The 15,390-nt window shown below is 44.6% G+C and overlaps 1 protein-coding gene across 1 annotated transcript in view; it reads left to right on the top strand.

Annotated features, from left to right (window-relative positions):
- The first annotated feature begins 612 nt into the window (after positions 1-612).
- LOC147460282 (uncharacterized) overlaps positions 613-15,390 on the top strand; it is a 49,673-nt gene continuing 34,895 nt past the window's right edge. Inside the window, exon 1 of the transcript XR_015187955.1 lies at positions 613-770. The gene's annotated coding sequence lies outside the window, so the exon portion shown is untranslated. The remainder of the gene's footprint in view (positions 771-15,390) is intronic.

Raw genomic sequence — 15,390 nt, 5'->3', positions numbered from 1 at the left:
GCACTCTAGTAGTGTGTGGTACTCGGACTCTCGAACTTGCAGTGGGCATAATGTGCACAATCGATTTGACTCTTCTCCATTGCCCCAATACCCTGTCTCGCATCAAAGGAAGTGTGAGCTAAGCCGAATGGATGCGATAGTGCGTATCGCCGACAAGGGAATAGGCTCAAGCATGTAGATGTGAGTACGGTTTTCTCTTTCAGCGCGAAGAACATGCTTTTGTAGTTGGGGGCAATATGGGTGGTGTAATGTATGAAGCGTGACCCATCGGATTTCTCCCAAGTCGTAATACATTGGCGTTGTAGAAAAGCTTCATTCACTTGGGAGTCAATTGAAACATCATGTAGCAAGTGTAATGCATCCCATCTCCCAAACCACTTCTTTATGTCTTGCATCCATCCGGTGCTCAAGATTGTCGGTTCATTGTGATCGTTGGATTGTTTAGGGAATGCTCCCACATTTTTGGATCTTTGGACCCATGGCCCCTCTCTCCCTTATGATTGACTCTAACTGTTAAGCTATCACATACTTAAAAAAGATGTATGCGTGTTAAGTTTATATATCCGGTTGTCATGGATAAGTTCACACTTTGTTCACATTGAGTTGCTGTTCACACGATGCAGAAGAAGAATATAACTTTTGGTGGGTTGGCGAAATGAAATGCGCCAACGTGGATGTGAAAGAGCCTAACTAATAAACGAAAAAGATTTACTGTTTTTTGGCAGCCCGCTTTCTGTGCTGTTGCGCGATCCTGCACAACCGAACCGAAGGTACGCCATAAATCTCTCTCTCTCTCTCTCTCTCTGCGCTCTTGTGCTTTATGGGACCAGGGACCATGATCAATTCGGCATGTTTCCAAGGAATTAGAAATGGCTATGTGACATGCTTCACCTTATAATAGGGAAGTATGAATTGGACATGGTTGTAAACCATGATGGAACACATCTCTCGTACCTTCGTAGCAGAGAATATGGACGGGATGTCTTTTGAAAATGCTTAAGCATAGCAACTGACAAAGCGTTTTTACCAATCTCCAATAAGTCCCCAACTGGCATGCAATTAATCTATCTCACATTTGAAGAATGAGACCCGTCATGGTCTGAAATCAGTCCCCAACTGGCATGCACATATAGAAAGGAGAGTGCACCCGAGTGAAGCTCATAGTTGTGCAGTATTGATTACAAAGGACCTGAAGTACCCCTTGGACACTTAGCAACAAACAGAACATTAAACCAGCTTTTTGCCATCTTTAGACTGGAATGAGAAATTGAGTGAAATAGCATGCCAGACGCCAAATACATGCAAATCAAAAACACAAATATTTCCTCTTCTTGTTTGAGCACACATTTTTCTGTAGCCTCTCTCCCTCACCAGAAGGTAAAGGGTGGAGCAGGTGTGCGAGCAAGAGAATGGTATACATGTGTAATCGTCGAGTTGCCAAGTTAGGCAGTTTAAGAAATGGCCCCTCCAAAGATCTCGCCATAAGAAAACTAGTGCACAATGTGTACAAACGAGAACTTGATTGTCTATAACGTATTTTAAAGAGAATGCATCAGTAAGGAGAGACAACACCTCCACAATTTTCTACAACTGTGGCAACATACAACAAACATAGACATGCTGCTTGTTCAAACATTAACATTGAAGACAATTAATAGTTCAAGTGCGCTTGTATATCCAACAAACACTTATGACCTTTATCAATTGAATATAAGAAATTTCAAGAAAGATTACAAAAGGTACCACTATACTCAGAGCTGCAAGGCAATGTTGTACTGTAGGAGGGTGTTGATTTAGTTGCTGGACAAAAGGTCTATCACTATGAGAGCCAAGTCGACAAGCTGATGAAGCACGGGTTTAACAAAATGGGCACCATGTACCAATTGAAAAGAATAGAAATGGGATAGACTTTAACACTTCAACACATTGAGAGAGAGAGAGAGAGAGAGAGAGAGAGAGAGAGAGAGAGAGAGAGAGAGAGAGAGAGAGAGAGAGAGATCTCCCATGCAATAGACACGGAATGGCGGAGTTCCCTCCGAGATGCCTTGGCCCCAAAACCTTGGTGCCGCTTGCGGTATTTCTTTTATATTTATCTTTTTTTTTATATTTCTTGTGGTACAACTGCTAGGGAGAGACGCTTTGCAACTCTGGAATTGCAAGTCTTCCCGAGGAATCATGTGTAAAGGCCCAAGGCCCAGCTTTAGTGCTAGCTTTTGGGAACCAGAGCTTTTGGGGTTTAGTGCTTTTGAACCTGATGCTTGATGCTTTTTGGGGCTCTGCTTTTGGGCATGGCTTGTACTGTTTATAAGAGCCCTTGGGGCCTCACTCTATAGAGCATTTAAAGTTTGGACACAGAGTCTATCACGAGATGGGCACCACGTGCCAATAGAAAAGAACAGACTGAACAGACTTTTAGCACTTCAATAACAACCAAACTGAAAGAGAGAGAGAGAGAGCACATGCCACGGAGTGGCGGAATTCCACCCCACAGAGTATTGCCCCAAACCTTGGCGCCCCTTTCGGTATTTCTTTATATTACTTGAACTCTGTACAATGCCGATACTTGCGCTCTGCACCTTCACCCAGGAGAGTGTGAGAGAGTGAGCCCTTTGCACATATTCAAATGCCCTTGGCCTCAAAAGCAGTTACATGAAAAGTAGTGAACTCAAAAGCATCTTGTCCAAAAGCTGTCAGCGCAAAAGCGGGAAATCCGTACAATTGCCATGTCAGCAACGCAATTCGTGGAAATCCGTACAAGCTTGCTACTTCATCATCGTAAAATGCGGGCGTCCGTACAAGCTGCCATATCATCAATTTTTACGCTATTATTTTGTGTGTGAGGGTCTATCCTTATTTTAATGCCTTTATGTAACTTAGGCCCCATCGGACGGTGTCACAAACTGTTGATGTGTCAAGCCTAAAGAATGGAGTCAACTTACAGATGCCGGCCGAGGGGCCTAAAACCTAAGAATAACAAGTAGCAGAAGAAGAAGAAGTCCTACTAACTTATGGGGACCCCGTCCGATGGGGCCCCAAGTGACATAAAGAATAAAATAAAGCAAGACTCACACACACAAGAAATTGCGAAGCTGGATGATGACGTGGCAGATTTCCGAAAATCATGCCGGTTGATGACGTGGCATGCTGTACGGATTTCCGCGTTTTGCGTTGGCTGATGACGTGGCAGGTTGTACGGATTTCCGTAAATTACGCTGGTAGCTTTTGACATTGCTTTTGGGATCAGAAGCTTTTGAGTGTTGAAGGCTTTTCACTGTAATTGCCTTTTAGGCCAAGGGCCTTTAAAGATGAGGTTAGGGCTCATTCTCTCGCATGCTTCCTGGCGAAGGTGCAGAGTCTCAAGTACCAGCTTGTACTGTGTTGATGCAATATAAAGAAACACCGAAAGGGGCGCCAAGGTTTGGGGCCAATACTCTTTGGGGTGGAATTCCGCCACTCCGTGTCGCGTGTCGTCTCTCTCTCTCTCTCTCAGTTCAATTGTTAATGAAGTGCTAAAAGTTTGTTTAGTCTGTTCTTTTCTATTGGCACGTGGTGCCCGTCTTGTGACAGTGGTATCAGAGCATCAGGCGTATGCTTTTCTGAAAGCATACCGGTTCTACAAAAGAGCAGACAGAGCTTTTGGAAATTTATTTGAGGTATCTTCGCCCTCCAACCTGGACCTATTAGCCACTCCCATCCCGTCTTCATCACGCATGGGGCGCGCTCCCGTCCTCATCGCTGTCTTACAGGGCATAAGCCATAAAGAACCCAAGACTTGGAATTCATGGATTCGGCAGAATATTTGCAGTTTCTGCTCAACGAGCTTCACGACATTCTTTCGCGACATCCTCAGTAGAATCTTCCGATGCTGCAAAGTTTTCAACAATTTTTAAGCTACATGTTACCCCCTCTGATGCCCCAGGTGGTATCTCCTCCTCCGGCAGCAGAAAGTACAAGAGCTTCCAACCGGCAACCTTCTTAGCCGTCTATTGTGATCGGGGGAGTCTTCAGGAATATGGTGCAGCCATCTGACCCTGATCCAGTGCAACCGCCTTTGCCACCGCCATTGCCCCCACCTCGACCACCACCGCCACCAGGCTACAATGGTTGGAGCCTATATGGATACCCTTATTATCCATACCCGGGATATGCGCCTAACCAACTCAAAGATTTCAAAGATGGTGGCACGACAGTCAAATTTTTCACTTTTTCCGGGGTAAAAGATCGCAAGAAAGCATTGCAGTTCCTAGAGCAATTCGACAACATCTATGCTTTGGGGAACTATACAGAAGAATCCAAGATTTCTCGAGCAGCGGGATTTCTTAAAGATAATGCTATGCAATGGTGGAGTTCAATCGCGACGCAACCGCATACTCCAAGGACCTGGCAAGCTTTCAAGACAGTTTTTGCATGTAGTTACATGACTTCAATGTTTGAAGTTCAGATTTTGGCAGAGTGGGGCAACTTGAAAATGCTTGCCACCGAAACCATGACGACTACAACCAAAGGTTTCTCGACGTGTACCTTCCGGTGTCCTTCTTTAAGTTCATTCCCTTGGAGGACCAATGTGAGTGCTACACCATTGGACTACCATCACCATTGCAGCAATACTCTCTCCAAGCAAGTCTCTACCATGCAGGAGCTTATGGACCATGCCCCGGTCGGCTACAAGCTCATGAAACGACAGTTGGAGTTTACCACAGAAGAACCTCCGGCCACTAACCAAAACTCCCGGCAACAACAAATAATTTCTCGGGAATCCCGTGAAAACCAACCTCAACGGCCTCGTCTGACACAACGTCAACGAGACGCCTTGTTACAAGAAGCCGATGCTTTGATTGTTTCCAAATAGGGCATACGTTCAATACATGTCCTGAGCGAGCCTTGACGTCCTCAGTGCAACCTTCTACTCCCACGACAGACAGATCCCAGGGGCCACCTCTGGCCAAGAAGGCTAGACCTGCTATTGGACTAGTATCCGATATTTATGGTATACACCTCGAGAGTTTTAATGAATTATGCAGAGCTTATGGAAAAGTCAACAGCTTGAAAGCCCTTATTTTCTTTGACCCCAGAGCTATGGAGAACTTCATCCATCAAGAATTCTTAAAGCAGACGTACGTTGATTATGATGCAAAGGGTGGAGAAATTGAAGCTGAGCTAGCCACGGGGCAAACTCAGAAAGTGGTACCGCTTATTGGTGCACTTGCAATGACTATACAAGGTTATCATGGAAAAGCCGATTTCCACATTATGAAGTTGGGCAATTGCGACGTTCTCTTGGGCATGCCTTGGCACGACAAGAATGATGCAACTTTCCAGGTCCGGAACCGAATCATCACCGTGATGCAGAAGGGCAAGCCCGTTGTCCTCAAAGTTCAGTTGTCCTAGTTAGATACTTTTGAACATTGTTTGAGAAAGTATTGTTTGAAATTTGTTTGAAATTTGTTTGAAATGGATGCTTTCTGTTTTAAACTTGTCTTGGTGTCGATTTGAATTGTTTGACTTTGGTTTTAATAATGGTTTCAATAATTGGTGATTTTACTCCCGGGTGGAGAAGCGAGAAATACTATTTTGGTATTGTTTGAACCTCGGAACGATGCAGACCGATGCCTGGGGAGCGTTCTGTTGTATGCTAGAAAACCTCCGAACGACACCGGCAGATGCTTGGGGAGCGTTTGGTTGTATGCTTGAACCTCCAAGCGACGCAGACTGCGGTCTGGGGAGCGTTTGGCTGTACAGTCCTCTGAGCTCATGGCCCGGACCTTTTTAGGTTATTTGCGGGGGGAGTGACGAGGTAGTCGTTGAGTAGCTTCATACCGCAGACCGTTTGTAGTGCTCAACGGCGCTGTTTGTTGTGTCTTGTAACATGCATATATAAGCATCTGTGTTGCATTGTGATGTGCCAATTACTGAATATTCCTAATTGGATGAGATTGCCTGGGATGTAATTTTAGTGCATCAAGACACCCGAGGGGACGATCAGCACGGTCTGGGTGTGATGGCTAATTTTACTACGCCGGAATATCAAGAGTTCCGATTTGGACGAAAGGAGAAGCTAACTCCTTGATCAAAAGAGCCGAAAGGAGAAGCTAATTCCTTGATAAAAAGAGCCGAAAGGAGAAGCTAACTCCTTAACAAAAAGAGCAAACTGAGTGTCCCTCGGAATGACCCTTGGATTTTTTTTTTTTGAGCTAACTTGAGTTGTTTTGCAGATATGTTGTAATCGCAGACGATTACTCTCTTTCAAGAAGGGGAGATGTCACAAACTGTTGACGTGTCAAAGCCTAAAGAATGGAGCCAACTTACAGATGCCGGGCGAGGGGTCTAAACCCTAAGATTAACAAGTAGCAGAAGAAGAAGAAGTCCTACCAACTTATGGGGATTCCGTCCGATGGGGCCCCAAGTGACATAAAGAATTAAAATAAAGCAGGACTCACACATACACAAGAAATCGCAAAGCTGGTTGATGACGTGGCAGATTTTTGAAAATCACGCTGGTTGATGACGTGGCATGTTGTATGGATTTCTGCGTTTTGCATTGGCTGATGACGTGGCAGACTGTACGGATTTCTGTAAATTATGCTGACAGCTTTTGGGACCAGAAGCTTTTGAGTTTTGAAGGCTTTTCATTGTAATTGGTGTTTCCTTCTTCTCCTTTGGGACATGTTCTACGTTGGGTTTCCAGGATGATTTGTTTCCTTAATTTCGTTCACAAGATTATCTTTTGGATTGTTAGCAGCAAGCTAACACGGATACCATTTTTCGGAGTTCTCATTGTAAAACACTTATTATTTTGATAAATCCGAAATATTGTAACTCCTATATCTCGGATAAACTCTGTAATTAATGAGCCGGGGCTACAAGCTTCCAGATTGTATAAGTCTGTCATTACCCATCTTTGGTAGAACTCCCAGATTATTAGTTTTGACCACCAAAAACCTTGGCTAAGGTATAAAAGACAATTTTTATAAGTATTTTTTAAGTTTTTGGATAATGAAATACACAGCCTAAGCTAACGGCGCTCACTCCTCTCCTTCTCGCGCTTCTTACTCCCTCTCCGGTTGTCACATTGCAGTCGCGTTTGTTGCATTGCAACCGCAGGTAAGAGCTCTATGCATGCCTTTATATATGAGGTTAGGGCTCATTCTCTGGTATGCTTCCTGGTGAAGGTGCAGAGTCTCGAGTACCGGCTTGTACTGTGTTGATGCAATATAAAGAAAGAAATATCGAAAGGGGCGCCAAGGTTTGGGGCCAATACTCTCTGGGGTGGAATTCCGCCACTCCGTGTCGCGTGTCGTCTCTCTCTCTCTCAGTTCAGTTGTTAGTGAAGTGCTAAAAGTCTGTTTAGTTTGTTCTTTTCTATTGGCACGTGGTGCCCGTCTTGTGACAGACGGGGTCCCATAAGTTGGCGGGAACTCTTCTTTAAAAATAGGCCACTTGGCAAGACTTTGCAAGTTGGTAAAACTTCTTCTGCTGTTGCTTCTTTACTTAGGGTTTAGTGTCGGGGAGAGCTATAGGACAGACAAGTGCAGAAGAGGGGAAGTGGTACTCATAGAAAGAGCTGGACAGAGCTCTTGAAAAGAAGATGAATGAGATAATGAAAGGCTTGAAGCACTCTCGGAAGAAGAGGAAATCGGCGGATTTTCCTTGGTTATTTGGGTCGGAAGTCGAGGCAAGCAGATCCAAGAAGTGTGCTCGTTTCAAGGATGACTCATATTTTTCTTCGTCTTTAGACCGTTTCGACAGGTCGTCGTCCTCTAGTGCATTATATTTAACTTCTCTTGCCCATCGAGCCCTTGAGTTTGTACCACAGTTTCACGTCACCTTCTCTGGAGGTCGGTTCACAGAACACTCTAAGGTGCGAAGGGTGGTATCTTACTTAAAAGTTAAAGGAAATGCACAGACATGGTGGTCTTCTCTGTTGTTATGTAGAGAAGCACCTGCGACGTGGTTAAAATTCAAGAAAATTTTCTCGTCAACTTGGATATCAAATGAATATGAAAGAGATGTCATCACGGCTTGGCATCACTTGAGAATGACTAAGAAAGATACATTGGATGACTACTGCCAAAGGTTTTAGATACTTATTTGCTAGTGTCTTTGTTTTGGAAGATTACTTTGAGAGACCAGATTGAGCAGTTTTGCTATGGTTTGCCGAAAGAGATTTGAGAGTATTGTCTAAACCAGAAGTCTGACTTTATTCAGAGGCTTATGGGACATGCTGAGCAAGGATTTGGAATGCATGCCGGCTCATTGACTTATCCTACGGACATGATAGTATCCATCTCAACAGGGCAAGAGTCTGCCAGTGAAGAGAATGAATCAAAGGATTCGGATGACGGCTCATCATAGGATTCTAGAGCAATAAGAGAATCAGATGGTAGCGCATCTGAGGGTTCCAACGAACTAAGGGAACGAGATGCAAGTTCATCAGAGGATTCTGGAGAAGAAAGGGGATTAGATGATAGTGCGTCTCAGGGTTCCGAGGATTGAGATTGACGTGCCAATGGACAGGGGAGGCTAGCGAAGCTACCCACAGTCCTAGCGCACAAGGAAAGAAAGGATAGAGAATTAATTGGTAGATTAGAGATTCCATAGATCCAGATTGAGGTGCCAAGGACAAGGAGGCCAAAAGAGCTACCAATAGGTCAATGGGCACAAGAAAAGAACAAAAAGGTAAGCTATGTTCACCAGATAATTTGGTGAAGGGTACTTTTTGGCCCTCGATGCAAAGTAAATGGAGGAAGAGAATCTTGCAAATTCTCTTGAGAGAGAGCTGTATCTTGAAGCTTTTGGGCTATTAGTAGTGTTTATGTCAAAAGTTATTGATGATTCAATAAGGTTGAATCTGGTGCGGTGTGGATTGCACAAGAGGGAATCCACTCCACTTCTTTGTCATAGATTGCCTAGATTGAATAAAGTCACTAATTTCTCTTTGAGATTTTAGGGTATTGACAGGCTGAGTATTTCGCGGAATGACTTCATGAATTGTTTGCATTGAATTGGAAATCACCTTGTGTCACAACGTGATGATGTGGTATGCCCAACTAGAAGAGAAATGACCGAGTGGACAAAAGAAATTGAGCCAACCAACTGAAAGAACCTTTGAAGCACCGGCCATGAGGCCCGAAACCCTAAAAAGACCAAAAGCTTGAACTCTGAGGATTTTTGTAAATCGCGCCGACATGTTGACGTGGCAGACCGTACGGATGTTGACTTGGTAGGGCTGTACGGTTTCGTGTTTTGTGCTGCTGTGAGGACGTGGCAAGTTGTACGGATTTCCACGATTCACGGTGGTAGCTTTTGCGAGCAGGTGCTTTTGGGTTTTCAGTGCTTTTAAACCTGATGCTTTTGGGCATCCCTTGTACTATTTATAAGAGCCCCTGGGTCTCACTCTGCAGAGTATCTGGACGTATGTTAGGTGCAGCGGAATGAATGTTTGCGCTTTGCTCAAGATGAGTGCTCCGAACTGTGCTCAATGTTCCTTTTGTTCTTATGGAAGGGAGAGCCTTCCGTTCTTAATGAGAGAATGCTATGATCACAAACAAAGTGAATGGACACTGTGCGTGCAAGTGTATGAGACTGAGAGATAGAGAGAGAAGAGAGATACGACACCAGAGACGTTGTAAAACCCTCCTCTGAAGGCCCCACTCTCGTTGGCGAGAGTGGTTTACTTATGATTGCACAAACTGGTACAAACTGAATGCATGTGACCGATGCAAGTCTAGGCTATGTCGGCGATGACGACGGGGATGACGAAGTCGACCTAAGGGTTGAAATTTGCAATCTTGCTACTGCTGTCCAAAAACGCTATGGGCTGAAATCTGCGACTAGTCCAAAAGCGCTGATTTGGGGGCTGTTTTCTATGGGTCTTTGACGCTGAAAATCTGCAGGTTAAGGGCTGAAAACTGAGGTTCATTAAGGCTGAAAACTGAGGTCTTTCCGGCCCGAATCTGCTATTTCTTTATGGGCTGAATCCTCTACTCATCTATTGCTGAAAATCGGCGAAGGCTGAGATCTTCAAAAACACTAGGGCTGATGTTCTGCAAAAACGCTAGGCTGAGGTCTTCTGTTGGCGATGATGCAGGCTGTGATGCTTTCCAAAAACGCTAGTGGAAGGGGGATCTGCTGCTTGGAGGGAAGGTCCACCGAGGCTTGGTCTTGCTGAGAAGTTGCCTGCTGAGCTTGGCTCCTGTTGCCTCTTCTGTCAAATAGTGCTAGCTCTAGTTTGCTTATATACAAACTTAGCAAAAAGCGCCAAAAATAAGTAAAATAGGCTAAATGCACTGGAAAATTCCTTGACTAATTCTGATGGGAATGCTTATGATCATGCTGTGTGTAACCAGAGGATATGCATCTACACCAAGTGATTGGGCATGCACGGTCTACGAATAGACTCACAAAAGTGCCAGATCACTTCTAATCTAGACTGACTGGACTGACTGAACCCTGATCATGTTGTAGGTTGTCCACGGACACATAGGGTTGGATGTGTCACGTGACAACGTAGAGTCTGAGAGCAAAGGATCTCAAAGATACAAAGTGGGCACTATGGTATTTGGAGTGTTATTGACAGATTTAGCAAGCAAGCTCATTTCATTCTAGTGAAGAAAACAGTCAAGCCAGATCACTTAGCGAGACTGTTCATTGCCTAGATATTCATATTACATGGCATGCTTGAGATAATCAGAGATCCCCGATTTACGAGTTTGTTTTGGAAGGCTATTTGGGAGAACATTGGCACACGGTTGCTGTTCTCGTCATCTTTCCACCCGCAGACAGATGGGCAATCTGAGATTGCAAATTCAGTCGTATTGGATTTATTGAAGTCTTACATTTCGGATTAGAAGACTCAATGGGAAAGGTTTCTACCTTTGGTGGAATTTGCCTACAATAACACGATCACTCTTCGACGGGGAAGGCGCCATCTGAGATTATTGAAAGTTCCACCCTCCTTAAGCACGAAAGATAAGATTTTTGAAGCCAACTAGTACACGAGGGACTTGGATACTGCTTTTCCCAAGGTCCGGGAGGCTTTAGCGAAATCTCAGGAAAGACACAAGAAGGCAACAGATCGACACCGTCGCGATTTGAAATTAAAGGAGAACGATTGGGTGCTCTTACGGTTTGAGAAGGCACGCGTGAGAAAGAAAAAGGGAAAAGGACCGGCTTTTTCCAAAGCTTAGCATGAGATACTATGGACCTTTCTAGTTTAAAGAAAAGATAAATGATGTCTCCTTTAGACTGAAGCTGCCTGATACTTAGAGAATTGACAATGCTTTTCGTGTGAGTCTCTTGAAGCCTTTTAAAGGCGATGTGCCCGATGATGGGGAGCTAGATGAGCAACCCGAAGTGGAGGAAAGCAAGGAGATACTCGTTCCAGAACAGATACTGACACTAAAGATAGAAAAATGAAAGGTAAAGTGATGAGGCGGTTCTTGGTTAAATTCAAGAACTATCCCGCATTGGATGCGAAGTGGATGGAGGAGGAGGACCTAGCAAATACTCCTCAGATTGTGAACCTTTACCTTGAAGCATTCGGTTTAGCATAGTCTACTCTGATAGATTTTGATAGAACCCCTATTTCAGGAAGGGCGAATCTAGTGCAGCGGGTATGCACAAGAGGGGAGTCACTCTGCTCCTTTGTCAACAGATTGCGCCGATACTTTGATTTGATATAGAGTCACTGATGTCCCTTTGGTTTTCAAGGATACCGCTGAGCTGACAGTATTCTGTTGTATGACTTTATGAAATCGCGATAATGAAAATGATACTGATTGATTTGTACTTGACTTGTTTAAGTGCAGGAATTGATAGACGAATTGACTGCAGCATTTCGGTCTCATAAATCTATAAAGACATGATTGCAATATGGATTAGTTAATCGGGCATCTGTGAGGTCCCGACTGAATCTAGATGCGATTGCTAAATACGTTGCCGATTAATCACGGTCTGAGATTTGGATTGATATTTTGAATGTGATTTGTCATGTGATGTCGTGTGATGTCAAGTGATGTCTTGTGATGTGACTGTCGATTGGTACATGTGCTCGATGTGTTGTTCCTAGTGCGTCGGTACTAACAGTTAGTGTCTGCTAAGATAGTTTATGGTCTGTGTCTGTTTTGTAGGCATAATCGAGGGCGATTACAATGCTTTCAAGAGGGGGGTATGTCACAAACTGGTACGTAGCATGTGTGGACACACTCACACTGGCTGGCAGCAGGTACAAGCCGAGAATGTACACGTGGCAGACAGTACAGCAGCTCCGCAATTTCCGGTGCGATTCAGGCTGACGTGGCACCCGTACGGATTTCCGCTTTTTACGCCGATGTACGGATTTTCCAGATTTACGCTGGCTGTTTTTGGGGCAGCTTTTGGGCCAGTTGCTTTATTTAAGAAGCTTTTAAAAGTTGATAGCTTTTGGGGCTCTGCTTGTGGGCATCGCTTGTAACCAATAAATAAGTGGGCAGGGCCTCACTTCTCAGAGCATTTGGACGTAGAGTCTGAGAGTGAGCACCTACCCACTCTCTTGTACTTTGAACACAGATTAATACAAAAAGAAATACCGAAAGGGGCGTCTCGTCGGGGCCAATATCTCTAGGTACGGAACTACGTCGGGCCGTGTCGACTCAAGTATGAATTGTGAAGTGTTTTGAAGTGAATCTCTGTTGTGTCGAGGTAGAATCTTGACTTGGGGTGTCCAAGTTTGTTACAGAATTCCTGAAATGAATCTGTTATATGTGCTCTCTCATGTGAGTAGTGTTTGAGTGCATGTTTGAAAGCTGCAGCATTTCGGTCTTGTTCTCCTGAGAGATGAGGTGGACATGATAGTAACAAGATTTAGTCAATCAAGACTTCCCCAAGAGATTAGTGAGATCTGAATGTTATTGCCAAATACGTTACAATAGATCATGTTTTCCATCCAATATCTCAATGGGGATAGTGATGTGAGTGTGATTTGAATGTTCAGGTACTGTTGTCTTTGTGGAAGTGCTTGTTTTGTGTGGACTAAGTGTTTGATTTTGTGAATTGCATGCTATGTGGATGTACTGTCTTGTGGGGATGGCAAGAGGGGGGTATGTCACGAGGACATGGCAACCACTAACCTTAGTTTTTGGTTTCTTTCCTTCGATTTTAGTTAATTTTTGGGACCCTCTTTTTGAAATGACAAATGGCTGGACATTGTGTGGCGAGTGTGAAACGGACGATGGCTGAGAGTTTCACCCGTAGTGGGGAAGGGCTGGTCGCCACGAGATGGTCGGGCCAGTCGGCATTGGAATCTGAGAAGTAAAAGGGTATCTAGGCTCATTTCAAAGTCATTTAGGCCTCTCACTACTCATAAGTTGGTGGGTACTAGGAAACTAACTCAAGAGGCAAAGTGGACACTTGGCAGTTGCAAATGATTTTGCCAAGTCTGCAATGAAGAGGGCGCCCAAAATGAGAGAGGGGGCTGATTTTGCCCATAAGTGACTACAAAGTGTGGGTGAGTAGTGGATGCAGGTTTCACAGCTTTAATGCAAAGCTTGCCTTCTCCCTTGTCTTCTGTAATGCGATGATTCCGCTCTCGTGCATCTCTCTCCCCCTTTGAATTCAGAAACGTGATGCCCGGCTCGAGGGCTTTTCATGTGTATGTATAGTTGTGTGGGTTCATGCGCGATTGTTGAGGCAAGAGCCTCTGCACAGGTATTGGATTAGCTAGTTGCTAATCCCCCGTAGGTACAGGTGAATTTGGAGAGATTTCACGCCAGAAATCTCGTCCAATTCAAAGGGCAAGTAGCCCTACAGGTGTGGGAGCTCGAGGGCTTGCTACGGATGCGACCGGCACGCGATATGGAGCCCGAAACAGTGAATTACAGCCTGTTGTGTATTTTTGCAGGTTTAGGGTTTTGGCCCTAATTGATCCCTAATACCCCCAGGAGGTCCGGGGAAGCGATGGGATCGCTGTACATGCGATCTGGTGCATTTTTGGGGGAGAAAACAGAGAATTCAGTGTGCTGCAGATTCTTGCCAGGTTTGGGAAAGTGCCCGTATGGGCCGGGAAAGTCATCCAATGCGTGGGGATTTTGTTTGTGAAGTTTCCTAGTACGGTTATGCTACCGAAATGGGGCCAGAAAAGGTCTTTTTCAGCCCCGATTATGCGAGACAGGTTTTATTCCCTCTTTGAAAAGAATAAAGAAATACCGAAAGGGGCGCCAATCTTTGGGGCCAACAGGTTGTCGGTGTCTGCTTGGAGCGTTCTAGCTTCCAAGACGCGTGTGCTTTAAAGTGTTAATTCCCATTATAGGTTCCTTATGCAAGGCTTTTCTGTGTGTTAAAGCTTAAAGTAAAGTTTTGAGTGAGAGCCTACGTCTACCGCCCTACGGGCTTGGTTTGCTTGATAGAAACGTGAAAAGAAAAGATATGAATCTGATAGTAACACGAGTTAGTAGATCAAGACATTTGTGAAAAGACCAGTATGGTTTGGATGTGATTGCTAAATGGTTACAATAATCAAGATTTGTATCTGAGACCCTCGACAGAAATGTGTTTGATAAGGATTGATGGCTTTGAAGAAGTGCGGGATTGGTAGAGTTTGGTGCATGAGTACATGGAGTCGGTGTCTACTGAAGAAAGTTTCCGTCCTTTGGCTGTTGTTGCAGGTGTATCTGAGGGCAATTACAATTCTTTCAAGAGGGGGTTGCTGCCACAAAGTGGAGATGTGGCATGCCCAAGTGGAAGAAATGGTTGAGTGGACAAGAGAAACTGAGCCAACCAATTGGAGCACCAGCCATGAGGCCTAAAAAACTAAAAGACAGAAGCTTGAACTCTGAAAGAGATTTTTGTAAAGCACACTAATATGCTGACGTGGCAGGCCGTACGGATTTCCGCACATTGTGGTGTTGATGCTGATGTGGCAGATTGTACGGATTTTTGTGTTTTGCGTTGCCGACAGTTCTAGGGAGCCTTAGCGTGAGATTTTTGAGAAGATGCTTTTGGGGTTAAGCACTTTTGGAAGTGCTTTTGGGGCTCTGTTTTTAGGCATCCCTTGTACTATTTATAAAGAGCCGAGGGCCTCTCACTCTGTAGATCATTTGGACGCAGAGTCTGGAGTTGTATTGTTGTGAGTATAATAATAAAGAAATACCTAAAGAGACACCAGTCTTTGGGGCTACTGTATCTGGGCGCAGAACTCCACTGTGCCGTCTCTCTCTCTCTCTCTCTCTCTCTCTCTCTCTCTCTTAAAGTTAAGTGATTTTGGAGTTTTTGTTCGTGTGTTGCTATTGATTTCTCGCTTGGAGTGTCCAAGCCTGTAAGAGTTGCACATGTAGGTAAATACCTAGGCTGGGTACTAATGTAACTGTATGGAAACACTCCTCGGAGCCTACCCCTAGCAAACACTAGCGGTGCTCA

The sequence above is a fragment of the Adiantum capillus-veneris genome, chromosome 4 (assembly GCF_014529385.1).
Source record: "Adiantum capillus-veneris isolate H3 chromosome 4, ASM1452938v2, whole genome shotgun sequence".
NCBI lineage: Eukaryota > Viridiplantae > Streptophyta > Polypodiopsida > Polypodiales > Pteridaceae > Adiantum > Adiantum capillus-veneris.
This window is presented reverse-complemented; position numbering and strand designations above follow the sequence as displayed.